Source organism: Lolium perenne, chromosome 3 (genome assembly GCF_019359855.2).
Source record: "Lolium perenne isolate Kyuss_39 chromosome 3, Kyuss_2.0, whole genome shotgun sequence".
Taxonomy (NCBI): domain Eukaryota; kingdom Viridiplantae; phylum Streptophyta; class Magnoliopsida; order Poales; family Poaceae; genus Lolium; species Lolium perenne.
The window spans coordinates 287,181,647-287,200,285 of NC_067246.2; the positions used below are offsets into that span (position 1 = coordinate 287,181,647).

An 18,639-nucleotide genomic window follows, 5' to 3' on the forward strand; every position below is an offset into this window, starting at 1 on the left:
TTCACTTGATCACTTTAGGGTTTTAGGGTTTAGCACATAAGCATACTAACACTCATCATGGCAAAACACAAGATTTAAACAAGATCTATATGTATCCTACTTAATTAATAAAAGTTTTTGTTGGTTCCAAAATTTGGAACTAGTGAAATTCATTTGTTTTATTTTGAAATTCTTGGGATGTTACAATTAGCCACGGTGGGAAGAGATCGGCGGGGTTCTCCACCGAAAACATGCCCAAGGTCATTGTATCCCTCGCCCAAATCCTACCTCCAGGGTCGTGGCGGGAATCGAATTCCAACGCCCCCCAGCGTTCTGTAGCGCAGCGTCCTCCCGCAGATTCCTCGGCATGGACTCCCCAGGGACCGTTCTACATCGTCCGGGAGATCCTGTGCTTGGTAACCCCCTCCCCCTCTCCGGTTACTGAAAATTTCGTTTCTGTTCTTGTGTATGTGCACTAATCGCCGCCAAATGATGCTCATGTGATGCTTACCTGCTGCCTATGCCCATGGATTTGTGCTGCTGCTTGCGTTCTGTAACTTCAGTAGTTTTGTAGCCCAACAGATTCTTTGGTACTGTATGCGTGAGTGAGGCATGAGGGAAGATTGGATATATGGAAAGATTTGTGATGCTAGGTTAGGAGTGGAAATTTGCAGTGATATCTTCTGTTAGAAAATCGAGTAAGAATGTGTATATCCAATTTAAACATTGCCTGCTGCGCTTGTGGGGGTTTGCAAAAGAGGTTATCTCGCTGTATGCGAACAGCAGTCTCATTTATCTCGGCGATCATTTTGGTGATATGAGAGGAGAATGATTACTAGAATGGGGATATATGCGATAGTCTGTAACATGTGGATTTTAGCCGTGATTTCTTAATACCAGATTCTGTATACGCCTCGGTACCTGGTCCTCTTGATTTGGTAATCAAAGGCCTCTTTGACTGAATAGTTGAGAAGACGAGTTGTTACGGTGCGAAAGCTACTAGGTCTCTTGTAGTTTCAAAATACGCATGCATTTATTTATCTTGGAGAGAAAGCTGATATGCATCCTACATGTATCTTGGGCGTTATTCTTCTTTTGGGTCTGAGGATAATGACTTTTTTTGTAGATTGGCAAGCGTTCCATCTATGGGAGCAAGTTGCTTAAAAAACCACAGAATATGTTCATCTGACAAAAGAGCTTACCACCATATGTGAGAGCATTGAGTGGCAGGTATGAGGAACACAGAAAAACAATGCTAATAGTATTTTTTAATCTCCATTGGATCTTAATCTATGTGGCAGACTTTGCATCTAATATATCAATGTGAGCTATATACTTACTTTGGACTGACTGGTTTTTGTTTATATTGAAGGTGGATGAGTTGGAAAGAAAATTTCAGGTGCATCAACAGAATCCAACATTTGACTGACTCGATGAAGTTGAACTCTCTAGACGACGGAACTGAACTATCTTTTGCTCATAATCAGGTACATTTCTTCATATAATCCATCATTCTGTTTCTTACCTCCTTCGCCTTTATTATAACAGCACAACTTATTTGAGGATTGGCTCTGACTGAACTATAGTACAAATTTTCTTCAGTGTTTACCTTCTTACCATCTCATTGAACTACCACATCTCTCCCTTTTTTGAATAAAAATAGGGTACTCTTGAGCATGCGTGGGTAACCTATTGCAATTGAATATTGTATCACGTGATATTGAAAAGGAAGACTGATGGGAGTGATATTTATGCTACTATGTTTTATCCCTACGATTGACAATGTGAAATTTATTTATTCAGGGTTCCCTATCTTTGAAAAACATACCGAGGTTGGTGCTTTCAAAAGAGCTGTTGAAAAATGGGCTGCATGCTTGGACTATCAAATCATTTTGAAATCTTTTGAATCTGTTAGAGTTGCGCTTATTTTAGATGATTTTGTTAGGATTTTTTTTGGCATTACATGCTTTGTATGATTGTGTTTATCAGGAAAGTTGCTCTGGAGCTTGCTGGAAAATGCGACATTGCTGATTTTGATTCTCAGGTACACTATTATACATTCAATCCCCTTTGTGTTGGCATGTCTCAGTTTCATTATTTAATCTCGTAGAGAGAGCAGAACGCGTGCCTTCCATCATGGTAGGCGTGGCATGCTTTGGATATGTATAAGGAGATGTCCAGCTTTTTTCCCCTTTTTGTTCCGTTTTTTGACGGGGTTTGAGGTGTGTGCATAAGGTTAAGTCAGAGAAACTAGGCATCAGGTTCGTGAGTGATCCACTACCATGGAGCAAAGATGATGTATTAGGCATGTGTTCTATATTCTATATCTGGCCTTCGAGTCCATCGGCGCCGACGCTGCCGAGTGGTGGACACCCGCGTTTGAGTTCCGCATCGACGCTCCGCTCCGCTCCACGCTTCACTTGCCGCAGGGGAGCTCCGCGAGGTCCAGAATGAATATTGCTCCTATGATGCAACAGCGAGAGGCATGGACGTCCGTCCAAATGGACTCGTTCCTTGACATGGTGCGCAAGTGCAAGGAGACAGAGAACTCCAATTGTCCATAAGGTGTTAAACATGCTTTTTCCCCTTTTGTCAATGTAGATAGTTATTCTGTTTCGGTGATATTCACATACATAGGTTATCAGATCAGCCTTTTATCGTAAAAAACATACTGAACTGATAGCCTTCTCATTACATGGATTGTCCTTCCTCTGCAATGGGGCGTGGAAGGTGGTGTGCCATTGTGACAGGTTAAGATGATCCCACAGGTGTGGTCCTTTTGAGATTCTAAGAGCACTTTGTTTCTCCCTTTGCATGTACGACATCAGTTTAGTGGGTCTGAGTTTTCTTTCTTGATCGATCGGAAGCCACGGTTCAGGTCGATCGATTCCCAAGCTACACTCTGAATCATATGAAGGATTGATACATATTGACTTGATTGTATATTTTTTTATTGGATTTTAAGGAGTGTTTGTGAAGTTCATCCCCAGTTGGATCTCACTGTGGGAACTTTGAATGTTACAATGGAGGTACAAAAAGTTCTCTCATATGAACAATTCTTTACTCTGCATAAACACTGGTTACATAAACACTGCTCTGACTCCAACGTGAACAACTCTTTACTCTGCATATTCTTGTATAATATCAAACAATCTTTTCCCCGATATATTGTTGTTTATATGCTACTGCTTCCTTCCCTGATTTCTTCGTTCAGATGTTTTTTGGTACACAGTTCCCAAAATGATTACTGCTTTCGCTAAGTTATTCCATTCTTTGCTACAATATTGGCTTTCTAAAAGCTTACTGTTTCTTCTGTTATTTTGTTTGACATAAACTGGAACAGTATCTTTCTTTTCTTTTTTGAACTGTCAAATGGAATCATGAGCTGTTACACTGAACACCTGTCCAAAAATAATGGTTTGTCCTATAAGCAATATGTAAATCATGCTTAGCTCTGATTAGTTTTTCAGTATTTGAACTCAAGCGTCTGAGCTTCTTGAAATTAATATAACTAAAGCTAGCAAATCAATCATAGCAGCGAACGGTGGAGTGCAGATTTGGTCCAAATTCTTTAGTCGTGTAATTTGCTGGGTATAAATAGTAACTATTCAAATCTTTGAGGTCCCAAATGATGGTCCTAATGCTTGTGAAGTTCAGTTCAATTAAATTGTAGCTTTATCTAATGACTTACTTTGCTTTATACTACTGTGCGCTAGCAGGGAGGGGCTATTGCCAGTGCTAGCCGTGCGGCGGCGGCAAGTACAGACAATGGTCGCTTGGAAAGAGTGGTGGAAGAGGACGAGGATGTGGCTAAGACTCACGGCCTCCTAGACGGTAATGTAGATGCATGTTTTCTTTGTATTGCTCCTGCCGAAGCCTAATCCCCTATGCCGATGTCTCAATTCACAAATCCACCGCATCTCATTCTCTCAACTGGTATGGATAAGCCATTGAGACAGATCGTTGTCGAATGGTGATCCGATTAGTTTTTTGCATCCACGTTATCAAGTTGGCTGTGACCGGCGCACCATATTTGCAGAAATAGATCATGCATATCATCTTGATTTCAGCTGTAATATTTATTGTAGTCTGCTGCCTCTTTAGACTTTACACCTGAATGTAAAATCTACTGTCATTCCTTATTTACTTCTGTGCACATCCTGCATATCATCTTGTTAAATCTGATGTATCTTCTCAATTGAGGAACATATGTAAAACATTCATGTCCACTACGTCATATTGTTTCTGTAACAAGTAGCACATCCATAAATATTTTGTCAAAAATCATGAGACATGTGTTTGTCTATAGACTGACAATATTGCTCTTTTTTTGCTGTTGCTACTTGCATAGAGAAGATGACCCTGATTATGTATGAGAATTTCATTTTTCCTGCCATGTATGTCGCGATTTAGGTGATACCCTCCTTCCACATTTTAGTTCAGTTTTATGCTTTCCTTATGCCGCCCTCTACTAATTACTTAGAATTATTGTCAAGTTCCCATAGTTAAGTCATGATTTATCTTAACAATTTTCGAAATGCTCATGGGCTTTCATAAGTTGGACATGCCAACTTTGATATGAGCAACAATGCAGGGTCTTGAGGGCAGCAGAGAGAAACTTGAGCGCGCAGAAGAGGGAGAGGAGTCACAAGCCGATGCTACATCGACGGGCAAGGTGGCAGTGGCTACATCTACAAGTCAACAACCATCGCCACCAAACGCCTTCTGCCACACTGCACGAACTCGCCTATGCATAGACCATACCCACTTTGACTCCTCGCCCATTTTATTTTCACCATCTTCTCTATCGCTGGCATTTTCCCCTGCCAGATCTATTTGCACGCTTAAGAAGACTGGTTTTTTTTTTGATGAAGGTTCCCTTGTTGACTAAATGCACCTAGAAAATATGGCTCTTATTCTTCTTTGAACTATCACTGTCACAGTATGTGCTTCTGTTATCCAAGCAACTCCATGGTTGTTGGTGTTGCTCTCTTTTCTAGCCAGGTTCACCCTTAAGAAGACTCCATGGTGGACATACACTTTGAAGCATATTACAGAATCAGAGCTAATATAATCACGCACCACTATCATGACTGAAATCTCTCCTTGATTATAAATGTTTATCTTCAGTACTAACCTTTTCTGTGACGCTGTCAGGGACTATGAAAAGATCCTCGTGACCTCACACTCAACAAGAACAAGTTGAAGGCATAATAAGTATTCTAGGAAGCTAGGAGGAGTCGCCCCGCTCCCACCTGCAACCAGAATCTGCCAATAAATGTGTATTTCTAGGATTTTTTTGCGTTTGGAAGTTGTCTGTTATTTTTTGCTTTCAGACTGTGTGAACGGTTGACAACTTGCAATAGTTCCTACGGTTTTTTGGTCACATTTCAGGAATGTTATTTCACTTTTGGTGCACACTCGATCGATGATCCCTAAACCTTAAACCCTAAATAAACCCTAATCCCTAATCCCTAAACCCTAAACACCATAAACATTAAACCCTAAACCCTAACCTCCTAACCCTAAACCCTAAACCCTAATTAAACCCTATATATGGGCCAATGACACTTAATTGTGCATCAAGCAGTCCAGGGGTGCCTTAGCTCGCGGTCCTCTAATTAAATTAAATGTGCCATGCATATATATGTGTTTAATTTGGGGATTTCAATCGCTCTCTCGTATGTAGCTCTCTCTCTACCTCTCTCTCTCTGTCTCTCTCTCTCGTTAATTGATGGCCAACAACACACACATGCACTTTGTGCGCAAAGGCTTGCGCCTCTAATAATGTGTGCGCAGTCGATCGATCTAGTTTTGATTAATCATAGCACACAAATAAAGAAGTTGTATTTGAATCCACACAACCTAATCTAAAACACATAACCCCTAACATGGCCTAATTAATTAACCCCTTCTCTCTACCTAATTAGTGGAAATTGCACAAAATCAAAAGGGGTCCCTCACTAATTATGCATATCTGCTAGATTGTGATAAACTTTTGCCCCATATATATTTGGTGGATGGGTGCATCTTGGCATGTAAAACAATTAGTGTTTGCAAATGGCGTTGTCAAAATTTATGTACAAATGATTTCTTTCCATCCAAAGTGCATAAAATGGGAGTTTTAATGAAGAAAGTACAAATAAAACAGCTCAACATGCTTCCACACCCCGATTTTCACACGAAGTAGAGCATATTTAAAGGATAATTCCAGAGTTTTACTATTTTCAAGCAACTTTGCTAATTTTTCCCCCACTCACATGACTTTATGTCGATTTAACGAAAATATGGCGAATTTAAACTACATGGGCGGGATAGTTTGAATTGTGCGCGCGGCAAAGGGAACCGCCTATTCCTCAACCTTGTGCACGACAAATTACACACGCAACTCCATTAAACGCCACCTACCGACCTTAATTATCACCCCGGCGGCCCGGCCGCATGACCCCCCACCCACCCCTACACAACTTATCCCCGTCCGTGTGAAGAGCTTCCCCTCCCCGTCCCGTCCGTGCGAAGAAGAAGCTTCCCCTCCCCGTCGTTCTTCTCGAGACGCACCGGCGGTCAAGTTGATCCACGGTAGGGCTGCTATCTCTAGCTCAATCATGTATCGGGCAAGACGGCCTAACGATTTATATTTTCTTGATGCTGCTAAAAAAATCGTCAGTATGCTCGAACTAATTGGCACTTTATAGTTTTCCGCTCGATTTGTCATCGATCAATTTGTTCATTTGCGTGGGCATATAGAGTCAGTTCTGCACTCGATCCGTTAATTTGCTGAAATGCCATGGCAGAGTTTTGTACACGATCTGTTTGCTAAAATGTCGATGGGCATTTTTTGTTTTGTACTCGACATGATTGCTGAAATGCATAATCATGTAATATAGTTTTGTACTCGATGGATATACATTTCCTACTTCGCCTTAAATTAATCACCAACCACTGTATCTCATAATTAAACAGATGGACAGAACTTGGATACTGCATGGACACTTATGTTCCCCTTCATATATAAATGGTGTTCAACCCTTTATGGGGTTTATTAGAGCTCATGAAGGTCACAACCTGGACGTGTATTGCCCGCGCTGCACATGTATGAATGGTGAGAAGAGGCCTCACCCTGTAGTGGCAGATCATTTACACATTTTTGGGATGGACCGCACATATGTTAGGCGGGTTTAGCATGGTGAACCATATAATGATCCTTAATTTAGCAGGAGAAGCAGATCTTGCTCACACTGTATGTGTGGTGGCATATGTAGTTAATTATTTATATTGATGCTGCCGCTGTTTCAATCAATAGTTTGCATTGTTGTGCAAGGTTCTGTACTCAAATTTAACTTGTTGCAGATGGATGGACGGGAAGGAGAGAAAAAGCGCTTGCTTCAGGAAACGGGTTTCAGCTCGGGACATGTCTTGTGCAGGATGAGAAGGTAAATATGTAAAACGGCATTTGTTCAGGTTGCATCCCTTAGATGTTTGTCTAATCGGTTGATGTACTAATTGCAGAAGCATAGAGTTGAAGAGGTCTCTCAGTTTGATGGGAGATTTGAAGATGAATCTCAGTTTGATGCACCTGTGGATGGTACTGATGACGAGCCTTTCATAGACGAAGGTCCTGCACCTGAGATTATCCAGCCTACAGAAGGAGGCCGTGGACCGAGTACACAGCTTTGCGTTGAAGTGGATGCACGCCCGGAGATCATCAGGGGCGTCCGGGTAGTCTCAAGACCACCCAGCCCTGATGCACCTGTGGATGGTACTGATGACGATCCTCTCATAGACGAAGGTCCTGCACCTGAGATTATCCAGCCTACAGAAGGAGGCCGTGGACCGAGTACACAGCTTTGCGTTGAAGAGGATGCACACCCGGAGATCATCAGGGGCGTCCCGGTAGTCTCAGGACCACCCAGCCCTGATGCAAAATGTTGAGCTACTTTATGATTCGTACTCTTATGTTCTGGTGCTGTAGTATGTTATGATTTGTATGCCTTTGGCGCTAGATTAAGCATTCAGTGGATGATCGCGTTGCAAAATTCGACACCCACACAATCAGTTCATCGTATGAGTAGTAGCACAATTACTTCTACAGCGATTCCTGCCAGCGCATTAGTTGGTAGCATGAAACACTTTCAGGTACTCCCCTCTGATTCATATTAATTGACTCAATTCTGTCTAGATATGGATGTATCTAGATGCATTTGTTAACTAGACTAACAAACTTGAGTCAGTTAATATGAATCCGTGTAAACCGCCCAGTCCTCGAGCAGCTAGTTTATTGACTATGTACTCCAAGCCTCTCGCGGCAAGCCATCGTCGAAGCTTTGACCAGATCTTGGCCCACAATTTTTTTTGTGTGGCGAATAGCAAAGCTTTGACCAGTTCCTCTCGGGATACAGCACGCCGGTGAGCTTGCACGGTTGCCATGAGCACTTTCCGGCGGAACTTCCTCTTCAGCGCCCTCAAGCCGCTGCTGCGAGACAGCACGCCGGGCCTCGGGGTGGACGGAATTACGGATCTCGGGCGGGGGTCCGCATCGTCCGGAACGATCTCCAGCGGGTTAACGAGGACATGCATGGCGGCCAGGGGATTTTTTTTGGTTTGAGCTTGGGATTTGGGGTTTTTTCGGATAGGGGAGGAGGAACCGAGGAAGAGGAAGGAACAGCCGCGTGCTTGGCGCGTGGCGGTGTGCTTGAATTTCGAATTTTTGTGAAATGTTTCATTTCCCCGCTACAATTCAGGGGTTTCTTGACGCGCCAATGCGTCCCGCCGGGCAGCTTCAAGTGAATTTGGGGTGCCACACTATGGGCCCTAGTTTCAGTGAGACATGTAATGACTAGTCACATCAGTAAGTTCACTGTGTAATAAAATATGTTACCCCTCCCCTTTATGTAGCACCCCTTCTCTCCCGATCGAGTGCCGATTGCCGACGGATGCAAGCCGCTAGCTCGATCCCCTCCTTTCGCCTCCACCGTCCAGGCATCCAGCTTGGAGGGGCAAGCTGCATCTAGACCAAGCGGATTAGGTAGGACTAGTAATGTTCTTTCCTTTCTCGAGATCGGTTCTTTTTTCCTCTCCTCGATATCTTGCGCATCTCTTTGCTATTCTGGGCGAAGGGGTGTCTTTCTGGTCACCCTCGAGCTGGGAGTGATTGATGGGGGTGGGGGGCGGGGGCTACCTTTGCTTGGATTGGGGTGTTCTTCCTTTATTTGTCGACATTTGCAACCTTTGTAGTTTCTGCTGATCCTCACTGTATCTTTTGTCAGCTTGTACAGGAAAGGTAAGACCTCGGCGGTGGGGGCAATGGAGCGTAAGGCCACCACGCATGTGGGCAGTTGGCTGAGCCTGAGCTACGTCCCCAGCCCCGCGAAGCAGGTACTCCGTTTGCTTATCCACTCTTTACCTTTTAAGTGTCTCTCTGCATCCTCAATCTGTTCCTGTTCTGGAATATGCTTAAAGTAGCACATGTCTTCAGCTGTTTGTGCGTAAAGCCTTTGTGACACCATGCTCTATATTCTCTGTATCAGGTTGGTACCTCCAGGTTCCGTGCTGAGGCTATGGGGAACGAGAATAGCGCCCCACCTGCTGCAGGAGCATGGCCCGATCTGCAGCACAAGAAGCGAAATGCCACTGCCGAGCTGGGCAGGGACCGCCTAGGGGTAATTTTTTTTAACCAACTTACCATGATGTAGTCTGAATCTGATACTCCCTCAGATCCCAAATTAATTGACTCAACTATCTGTAGATACGGATGTATCTAAATGTGTTTTAGCTCTAGATACTACTGCCTCCATCCCAAAGCTTTGGGCTTATATTATTTTTAGAAAGTCAAACTATACCATGTTTGACTAAGCTTTTACCAAAAATCAGTAACATGCAAAATACAAAATTAATATCATTAAATAGATAATAAAATATATTTTCCTACGGTATCTACACAGTATTATATTTGTTGATAGAATGTTCTAAAATTTTGGTCAAACTTTGCTTGTTTTGATTTCTCAAAAATAAATAAGGCTTAAGCTTTTGGATGGTGGTAGTACATTCATATCTAGACAAAGCTGAGTTAACTATTTTTTTGTCTGTCCATAGCTAGTGTTCACGCTGCAAAAGGCTAAGAGCATCCACTATATGCATCAGTCTATCTCATACAATAATTCAATATCACTGCTGAGGTCTGCCTTTTGTTTTGCTATTCATATGCAGACTGAAACTTTAGGGCCTTTACTCAAAAGGAAGATCAAAACTGCGGCTGATCAGGCTGCCAGTATGTTGATGCCGCCCCCATCTTCTAAATGCCTCTACAAGCACAAGGCCACGCGCCAGCTGGGTGGTGATCTTTTAATGAATATGGTATATTTTCTTAATCGACAAAACATGCCTTGATTTTTCTCTGTTTATTGTCGGTTTTTTCTATGCTTGTCAAAAGTTTACAACAACAACAACAACAACAACCAAGCCTTTCAGTCCCAAACAAGTTGGGGTAGGCTAGAGTTGAAACCCATAAGATCTCGAAGCCAAAAGTTTAGAAACACCAAATTCGTTTGCTTACAATCATCATACAGTAATGTTCATCTACTCCAGTTCCCCTAACCCAACAAAAAATGATGTTAATTACGATTTTTAGATTAAAAGAGCACCATTAGGCGCTGTTAATTACGACTTTGAGATTAAAATGTCATTTGCAATTGTTAATTACAATTTTGAGACAAATGGTTAGTTTAACCTCGATCTCTTCTGCTCTCCATTTTTCCCAACCGAACAAAAATGTAACCATTCCATTCCTCTGAAATGGAACCATTCCATTCCATTCCACGCTGTTTCATAACCGAACACACCCTTGCATTGTTGTGAACTGTTGTCCATACACGGCCATACCCTTCCACTTACATCCAGCACTATATGCATCGATCTGTCTCGAGTCATTCAATATCACTGTGAGATCTGTTCCCATTCTTATGCAGGCTGAAACTGCTGCGCCTTTACTCAAGTGGATGCAAAATGAGGCTAATGAGGCTGCTGTGAGGACGATGGTGCCGGCACCATCTTCCGAAAACCTCTACAAGCACGAGGCCATGGGCCAGCTGGGTGGTGACCTTTTAATGAATCTGGTATATTTTCTTAATCCACATACATGATTTCATTATTATCTGTTTAATTACTGTTGGCTTTGTCTAATGCTTACCAAAAGTTCAGAAACACTGCGTTTGCTTACAATCATCATACACTAATTTTTCACTTTTCAGTCTGTCTCATCCAGTATATAAACTGTTGATTTCCATTGGCTTCTTTTGTAATCATTTGCATTGTTGTCAACTGTTCTCTATGCACAACCCTATTCTTCCACTTACACCCCGCACTATTTGCATCAGTCTATCTCATAGATTTATTAAATATCAATGATGAGTTCTGTTGCTATTCATATGCAGGATGAAACTTCTGTGCCTCTACTCAAATGGATAAAAAATGATCCTGATGAGGCTGCTGTGAAGACGATGGTGCCGCCACCATCTTCTGAAAACCTCCTCAAGCACAAGGCCACGGGCCAGCTGGGTGGTACCCTTTTCAGTAAGCAGGTATATTTTCTTAATCCTCATACATGATTTGATTTTTGTCTATTTATTGCCGGCTTTGTCTAATGCTTACCAATAGTTCAGAAACACACACACCTATTCTTCCACTTACATCCAGCACTATATGCATCAGTGTCTCATAGATTCATTTTATATATCACTGCTGATGTCTGTTGCTCTTCAATTTTCATATGCAGACTGAAACTGCTAAGCCTTCATTGGTCAAAAGGATTGCAACTGCTGCTGATGAGGCATCTGCAGAGGCTGCCACCAAGTTACTGTCAGCCCCACCTTCTGGATGCTTATATAAGCTCAAGTCCAAGGACCAGCCAGGCCGTAACCATCCAAGGGTTCGGGTATATTTTCTTAAGCCACATATACATGCCATGATTTATGTCTGATATTATCACCGGCTCTGTCTAATGCTTTTTGGAATTCGGAAACACCAAATTAGCATGCTTATATTCATCATACACTAATTTTTCACTGTTCAGTTTGTAACATAGTGTTATGCACTCGCTTGTCAACATTTGGATTGCTCTGAACTATGCACTTTACACAACCTAATTCTTCCACTTACATTCAGCGCTATGCACCAGTAGTACCTCCCATGTTTCCTTCACCATCCCGATGCCGAGCTTGCGGGAATATGGCGGGCCCATGTACATACCCTGCATATAACACCTCCTATGGCTCTATCTACCTTTCTAGTAGCTCCTTCACAGAGTTACAGGTATGTATTCTCTGTGGTTTAGCATGAATTGGCATATAGTAAAGTCTTGTTTTTAGTCTTCCTGCTTCTTACATTTGTATCAATTTTCACATGCAGACTGTACCTTGTGAACTTCGTCCAATGATTAACCAGATGTGTCCGCATGAAGGGTCTTTCACTATGCATGGAAATGGCAAATTGATGAACACCTACACGGTCTATGAGGTGTATGTCTACAAGACGCAGGCCATCACATATTTGTATGGACATGATTGGAGAAAGTTTGCTTTTGACTACGGTCTGAAGAAGGGCAACGAGCTGAGGATCAGAAACTCAAACGGGCAGATATACGTAACTGCTTACAGAGTTGGAGACACTTCCAAATATATAATATGTAACTTTTTTCTACTCATATCTTTTGATAATTGCATTCTGAGCAGTTGTTCTAAACCATTCCCTCTATTCTAGCTTGCTGGGTTTAACATGATCAAAGCTGCAGATCCCCTGATGGAACAGGAGCGGATGTCACAAAGGGCAACCACACCAGCACCGGCACCGGCTTCCCACTCTCCTGCATCAGCGTCGGTTCCTGTACCAGCTCCGTTTACTGCATCTACCCAGCAGTCCCCTACATCAGCATTGGTTCCTGTAGAGGCCCCATATACTACACCTGCCCAGCAGGCTCCTGCATCAGCACTGGTTCCTCTAGCTGCACCGTTCTGCACCTGCCCAACAGTCTCCTGCATCAGCACCGGTTCCTCTAGAGGCACCGTTTACTGCACCTGCCCAGCAGTCTCCTGCATCAGCACCAGCTCGTGTACCAGCCCAGGCTCCTGCACCTGCCCCAGCCAGATCACCGAGGTCTCAGCTCATTGCTGTGGCCACCCGTGTGGTGACCAGGACGCATCTGAAGGCTATGTTCGTGAGTATATGACAAAGATAACTGCTCTTATCTTGATGTCTTCTCTGCTCAAAGTCTCACATGGTTCAGTGCATTGGTGCCATTGACTAATTTTTGGTGGTATCTCTTGCTTTGAATCAGAAATTGCCTAAAAGTATCTCCAAGGATCTCAATGCTGGCCGAAGGGGCAAGATATCCCTCGTCATGGAGAGTGAAGGTCTCACCGTGGAGGGACGGTACTCCGTCAGTCCCACAAATGGCCGCTTGGATGTTACTTCCAGGTGGAAAAAGTTCATTGACGGTGCCAAACTTCGCATTGGATCAAAGTTGAAGGTCAAGATCTTTCGATGCCGCTGTGACATGCTGGTCATAAAGTTCGCGGTTGTCTAGTTCTGTTGTCCCATGAGCCCTTAGCAAATGCATTTGTAGTTATACTTATATAAGGTTATCTTATCTGAACTGCTAATTAATTGTATGGGTGGTAAAACTCTGGCAAGCTTTTGCTCTTAGCAAGTATGTATGTATGATCAGCTATTATGATAACTAATGTTTGTGTTCATCTTAATTTGCATTTCTGTTTTAGAAAAAAACTTAATTTCTATTTTGGCTGACCTGTTAGAGAACTATCAGATTGAACCCACAACATGATTCAAATAGATTGATTACACCGAGCCACATGTCTTGACCTTGCTATACACTACTTCCATTAATCAGTGCAAGAAGGCTTACCTGAGCTGCCTGAACCATGGCAGATTCGAATCCACCTTATCTATCTAGAAATACAACCTTTGCAGAAATAAGCCAAAAATCAGTTGGTAAACAAATTCAAGAAAAGAAACATTTACCTTTCTGAGAGGATGACATGCGGGACCCATGAGGCAGCAGCATCCTCAACTATTTCAAGGCGGCAGGGGATCAAAAGAAAAAAGGAAATAGCCAGAAATTAATTAGGGTCAAAAATAAATCCATCAAAGGAAACTTTTATTGTTCATAGAGGATGACATGTGGGACCGACTTGCCAGCTGTGTCGTCATCGTTTCAAAGGGGGCAGGGGATCAAAAGAAAAAGGCAAATAGCCAGAAATTAGGGGAAAAAATAAATCCAACAAAGGAAACTTTTATTGTTCATAGAGGATGACATGCGGGACCCATGAGCCAGCAGCTTCCTCAACGTTTCAAAGTCGGCATGAGATTGAAAGAAAAAGGCAAGTGACATAATATCAGGAGCCAAAAATAATCCAAGAAAAGAAACTTTATTGTACATAGAGGATGACATGCGGGTCCCATTTTGTAGCAGCGGTCTCAACGCTTCCAAGGCGGCACAGGACCGAAAGAAAAATGAAGTAGCCAGAAATCAGGGTGTGAAAAAAATCCAAGAAAAGAAAGATTTCAATTGGGCTGTATCTGGACATCTGGGCCTTCGAACTATCCTGCTGGGCCTTTTGACTCGTACAATTTCAGCCCACTCCAAAACAGGAAAGGTCGGATTTTTCTCAAAAAAAAAAACAGGAAAGTCCTATGCTTCGCAAAAACAAAAAACAAGGAGATTCAACATATAAGTTTGTTTATGTAGATATAAAGATTTAATTTATCCGTTTGCAATAGCTCAGAGCGAAATACAACGTTTATTGTCTGCAAAATAAAATATCACATGTTTCTTGTACGGGGAGGCTGACATCGGGGACCCATGAGCCAGCAGCGTCGTCAACGTTTCAAAGGCGGCAGGGGATCGAAAATAAAAAAAGCCAAAAATCAGTTGGTAAAAAAATACAAGAAAAGAAAACATTTATCGTTCTGAGAGGATGACATGCGGGACCCATGAGGCAGCAGCATCCTCAACGTTTCAAAGTCGGCATGAGATCGAAAGAAAAAGCCAAGTGACATAATATCAGGAGCCAAAAATAATCCAAGAAAAGAAACTTTATTGTACATAGAGGATGACATGCGGGTCCCATTTTGTAGCAGCGGTCTCAACGTTTCCAAGGCGGCACAGGACCAAAAGAAAAATGAGGCAGCAGCATTCTCAACAATTCCAGGGCGGCAGGGGATCAAAAGAAAAAAGGAAATAGCCAGAAATTAATTAGGGGTCAAAAATAAATCCACCAAAGGAAACTTTTATTGTTCATAGAGGATGACATGTGGGACCGACCTGCCAACAGCGTCCTCATCGTTTCAAAGGGGGCAGGGGATCAAAAGAAAAAGGCAAATAGCCAGAAATTAGGGGTCAAAAATAACTCCAAGAAAGGAAACTTTTATTGTTCGTAGAGGATGACATGCGGGACCCATGAGCCAGCAGCTTACTCAACGTTTCAAAGGCGGCATGAGATCGAAAGAAAAAGGCAAGTGACCAAATATCAGGAGCCAAAAATAATCCAAGATTTATTGTACATAGAGGATGACATGTGGGTCCCATTTTGCAGCAGCGGTCTCAATGTTTGTAATGCGGCTTGAGATCAAAAGAAAAAGAAAGTAGCTAGTAATTAGGGTGTGAAAAAAAATCCAAGAAAAGAAAGTTGATGGACATAGAGGATGACATGCGGGTCCCTTGAGCCAACAGCTTACTCAATGTTTCAAAGGGGGCAGGGGATCAAAAGAAAAAGGCAAGCCAAAAATCAGAGGGTGAAAAAAAATCCAACAAAGGAAACTTTTATAGCACATAGAGGATGACATGCGGGTCCCATGAGCCAGCAGGTTCCTCAACGTTTCAAACGTGGCATGAGATCGAAAGAAAAAGGCAAGTGACCAAATATGAGGTGCCAAAAAAAACTCCAAGAAAAGAAAGTTGATTGCTCATAGAGGATGACATGCGGGTCCCATTTAGCTGCAGCGGTCTCACTGTTTGAGAGGCGGCAGGGGATCGAAAGAAAAAGGCAAGTGACCAAATATCAGGAGCCAAAAATAATTCAAGAAAAGAAAGTTTTATAGTCCATAGAGGATGACATGCGGGTCCCATTTAGCAGCAGCGGTATCACCATTTGAGAGGCGGCACGGGATCGAAAAAAAAAGGCAAGTGACCAAATATGAGGTGCCAAAAAAATCCAAGAAAAGAAAGTTTTATAGTCCATAGAGGATGACATGCGGGTCCCATTTAGCAGCAGCGGTATCACCGTTTGAGAGGCGGCAGGGGATCGAAAGAAAAAGGCAAGTGACCAAATATGAGGTGCCAAAAAAAACTCCAAGAAAAGAAAGTTGATTGCTCATAGAGGATGACATGTGGGTCCCATTTAGCTGCAGCGGTCTCACTGTTTGAGAGGCGGCAGGGGATCGAAAGAAAAAGGCAAGTGACCAAATATGAGGTGCCAAAAAAATCCAAGAAAAGAAAGTTTTATAGTACATAGAGGATGACATGCGGGTCCCATTTAGCAGCAGCGGTATCACCGTTTGAGAGGCGGTGGGATCGAAAAAAGGCAAGTGACCAAATATGAGGTGCCAAAAAAAACTCCAAGAAAAGAAAGTTGATTGCTCATAGAGGATGACATGCGGGTCCCATTTAGCTGCAGCGGTCTCAACGTTTCCAAGGCGGCAAGGGATCAAAAGAAAAAGTAAGTAGCCAGAAATCAGGGGGTCAAAAAAATCCAAGAAAAGAAAGAAATTTGGTTCATAGAGGATGACAAGCGGGACCCATGATCCTGCATCGTAAACGGCTCGATCGGAGAGCGTTGAACGAGATGGCGCGATCGAGAAAAAAAACAATGCTAGAGAGGCTGCCATCTGGGCCCTACATCCCTGGGCGGTGCGGATTTGCGTTGACTCGGCCGGCGAACCCGAGAATTCGCGATGCACCACGTCCCGGGCCACCATACGCGACGTTTTGGCCGCTTTCGTCGGGCTAGGTGGCCTCAAAAACGAGAAAAAAAAAGTTTTGACATGAACCACGGAGGGACCAAAAATCGTCGGCCATGGTGCACCAGCAACCACGGCGCGACTTCAACTTCGTCGGCCATGGAAAATTTTCTTGTAGTGTGCCATGACGAGCTTGTTGATCAAGTTGCTTCTTTGAGAAAGCACAATGCTCTTCTCTTGGAAGTCAATGCTCTTCAAGAAGAAGCCTTGGATGAATATTACCGCTTGTGTAAAGAGAAGACCTCATGTTGCAACCATGAAGAAGAAATTGCCGCTCTTGAGACCACCAAAGCCAAGCTCATGGAGGTCAATACCATGCAAGAGGAAGCTTTGAAGGAATACTTTCCTTTGAGCAAGGACCGTGTGTGTTGCACTCATGAAAGTGACGTTGCCAAGATGGAAAGTGACAAGCGCTTACTCATAAAGATGAATGCTCTCCAAGAAGAAGCCTTGATGGAACATTTTCGGGTGAACAAGGCAAAAGAAGTCCAAGTGTTTGATATTTGCCACCCTCATCTGGAGCATGAAGAGGAAGTCAATCGTTTGAAGGCCAAAGTTGATAGGCTCCAAGTTCAAGCCAAGTACTTAGAAGGAGTCATTGAAGCTAAAGATGGAGCCAAAGAGGGCTCTTACAATGAAGGAGGAATGGCTACCAAGCCAAAGAGGAAGAGGAATAAGAGGACCAAGAAGAAGAAGAATAAGGAGAACATGGGGATCAACCTTGAAGAGAGCAATGCTAGCTCAAGAAGGGATGGAGTACCCAACTCCGCCTCGACGGGTTCCGCCGGCTCTAACAACCCTTCTCATGTTCTTTTTATTGATTACTATGGACATATTCGTGCTCGCTTTATTGGTCCTCAAAAGGACAATGTTGATTGGACTATTTGGGTTCCCAAACCCCTTGTTACTAACATGCTAGGACCCATTGAAAAATGGGTACCTAAATCCAAGACTTGATTCCTTGTAGGACTATGCTTCCGGTGGCGCCAAATGGGTGGTTGATAGTGGAGCCACAAGTCATATGACCGGAAGCAAGAATATTGTTGTCGACCTCGAGCCTTCTCACTCTACCGTATCATATGGCGACAACACGTGCTCTAAGGTATTGGGTCTTGGCAAGGTGGTGGTAACACCCGACATCTCACTTGTGAATGTCCTCCTTGTCGAGACCCTTGGTTACAACTTACTCTCCGTTCATCAAATTGCTCGCATGGGTCTATGTACTTTCTTTGATGAACATATGGTGGTCCTCTTATGGAGCAAGACACTCCATGTAGCTTTTGTTGGATATGTAGAGAACGGATTGTATGTTGTTGACTTCTCCGGAAAGACAACATCCTCCGCTCTTTGCCTATTCGCCAAAGGTGACAAGGGTTGGTTATGGCATCGCCGACTAGCCCATGTCAACATGAGGACTTTGCAAAGTCTCCACAAGGGTGGCCACATTCTAGGACTAAAAGAAGATGTCTCTTTTTGCAAGGACCGTGTTTGTAGGGCTTGCGTACAAGGAAAAATGCATGGAGCTCCTCACAAGGCCAAGACTATCATCTCTACCACAAGATGCTTGGAGCTCTTACATGTTGATCTCTTCGGTCCACCGTCTCATGAAAGTCTTGGAGGAAAGAAGTATTG

At 43.1% G+C, this 18,639-nt stretch overlaps 2 long non-coding RNA genes across 2 annotated transcripts; both read left to right on the forward strand.

Annotated features, from left to right (window-relative positions):
- The first annotated feature begins 271 nt into the window (after positions 1 to 271).
- Positions 272 to 1,893, forward strand: LOC139837685 (uncharacterized). Its single transcript, XR_011754306.1, has 3 exons — positions 272 to 395; positions 1,106 to 1,209; positions 1,352 to 1,893. It is a non-coding gene; the product is annotated as an uncharacterized lncRNA (long non-coding RNA).
- Positions 1,894 to 2,232: 339 nt separating this feature from the next.
- On the forward strand, positions 2,233 to 4,959 carry LOC127344192 (uncharacterized). Its single transcript, XR_011754307.1, has 3 exons — positions 2,233 to 3,008; positions 3,699 to 3,813; positions 4,574 to 4,959. It is a non-coding gene; the product is annotated as an uncharacterized lncRNA (long non-coding RNA).
- The last annotated feature ends 13,680 nt before the right edge of the window (positions 4,960 to 18,639 follow it).